This window comes from Opisthorchis viverrini, assembly GCF_000715545.1.
Source record: "Opisthorchis viverrini unplaced genomic scaffold opera_v5_224, whole genome shotgun sequence".
NCBI classification, from domain to species: domain Eukaryota; kingdom Metazoa; phylum Platyhelminthes; class Trematoda; order Opisthorchiida; family Opisthorchiidae; genus Opisthorchis; species Opisthorchis viverrini.
The window spans coordinates 606,789-609,161 of NW_008751878.1; positions in this window are offsets into that span (position 1 = coordinate 606,789).

Below are 2,373 nucleotides of genomic sequence, written 5' to 3' on the forward strand. Positions count from 1 at the left end.
GCCTAATGATGGAGGTTAAGAAACGTCAAACAAAGGTCGGACTTGAGTGCTTATCTTGGACTAGACAGCTACTGACCACAAACATTTCTGTGTGGCACTGACAACAATTGAATTGCGAGATGTGCGACCCAGCCTCACACAAACAGGCCGAGCTGTCGTGAGCCATAGGATGCATGGTGCAATCCGCCATTTTCTTTTTGGACGTTATGGGGGTAGGCAAAATGCGCACACCTCTGCAAGCCTTCGAGAAGTTCTCCTACCCGGTTTTTCATAACCACATGCTGCCATCCCTTTTTCTCCATCTGCTGTGTACAGCCATGCAAGAGGCTGGTTGCCGTTCATGTGGTACAGTAGTACAGTATATAGTATATCAAGGGATTTCTCGGTGCTTTATCACAAATCTTAGCAGCTCGAGAATGCAGCACAATTCGACAAGCTCTCAGATAGTAATCGAAAAAAGCATACCTTTTGGTAGGTAATCTTGGTCCAGAAGGATCATCATCTTCCTCCTCCTCATCATCATCATCATCATCATCAAAGACAGCGGCATCAGTGTTTGCACTGATGCTTCACTGCCGTACAACTAACCCTCAACGCGCCCTTGGTCTCTGGTGACAGAGCTTGACGTCGATGGTGAGGCTCAGCCCGTTAAGTAACACACACTTTCCCCACATCCTCGAGACCGCCGCTTTACAGCTACTTCTGGCCTCTAGTTGGTGGTCATCGGTCTATCACCCGCAGGTTAGCGGATGTTTGCCCTTCTGTTTTTCCTCCCCTGCTAGGCTTCTTTGTTCTCCCTCCCTACCTGTTACAGGTCACGCAACAGTGTTGCGCCAGAAAGGCTGGAAGGCCTCTTGCCATACAAAATGTGACCAAAGTAATTAGCAGAATCGTTCCATCACCATTACATTTGATTTCCCCGCACAGGCTTTCGGAGTTTCTAGTAGCCCAACAGCCAATTGATTATCTATACTAAGTGACACTCGACTTTGCTACTTTCTTAATAAAAAAACTCACGAGTGCAATGAAGCGTTAGATGGGCGGCCTACTGTTGTCTCCCCACTATTGGTATCGCTCCCACATTCCCGGCCATGGAGCGCGTATTCGGCCCCAAGATTTTAGCTGGCGCGTCTCATTTGTTTATTTGTATTTACGATAGCCCCATCTCTGGCTCACGCACGCAGCGACGACGGATGCACAACTAAGCTCTCTCCAACAATACCTATAACATGTTTACAGTTCCACTTACGAATACATGTAAAAAACGGTCACTCTGGGAATGCTCATTTAGCGCGGATTTGTCCATCTACTCAGTCTGCTCAGTCGTAACTATGCCATCATTTTGCACATCCGCTTGTCACTGTGTGTCACGCAAGTGCTCCCTCGTCGCTTAGCCAGAGCATGTAAGCCCGAACGTATTCATTTTACGCTCACTGCGCCATTAGTAACTGCCAATTTACCGCGTCCACCAACTACCTGATTTGATGCTCGGTTGAAGTGTTGGAGCTATTTTACTGGGCTAGCTTCTTGCCAATCAGACAGAATACCCGGTGTAACGGTGGATACTACTTATGGGGAATTCGAGTAGTATATTTTCTCGTAATTCCGCTTTACATCTATTGGAAAGTGGGATGTACTGCAGAATTTGTGGAGTGGCTTTGTGGCGTTCGTTTACATTTCACTGATAGTCAGTGAATATCCAGTGAAGTTTAGGAAGACGCGTTCAAGAAGAAGACGGGCGTTTAGTGTCTGTAAACACTATGCATAGGCGAGTTTCACTTTCCTATCCAATAGTCTGTAACTGTTCATTTGATGTTTTCTAATAAGTAACGCCTCAACAAAGCCCTTCTTCCCTTCACTGGTAGCTATGGGTCTTTGGTGATACACGAGTAGTGATTTGACTGCCCAACGGCCTTTAATCTCGCATATCCGGTGGCCTGTGGTGGCCAAGTAGGCCTTGGAGAGAGGGTCGCCCCTTTGAGTTGCGCTTAGGTTGGGTCGTGTACCTATTCCCTCCAACAGCATGGGTGCATAGTCATCAATAGCAGTAAATGCTAATTTGGTGCTTCGTCACTAGAAATTTTAGGACATATTGTTGACTCGGACGGCATACGTACTCTGCCATCTAAAGTTTCCGCCATCTTCGACCTTCCAGCCCCCAACAGAATTAAGAAGTTGAGACACTTCCGTGGTCTTATCAATTACTACCGTCGCTTTATCCCTAACNTCCTGGTTACTGATGCCTCACAAACCGCAGTTGGTGCAGTTCTACAACAGGAGGTCAACGGTGAAATACAGCCTTTATCATTCTTTTCGCATCGCTTACAACCTGCACAGACTCGATATAGCACTTTTGGCCGTGAACTTCTCGCA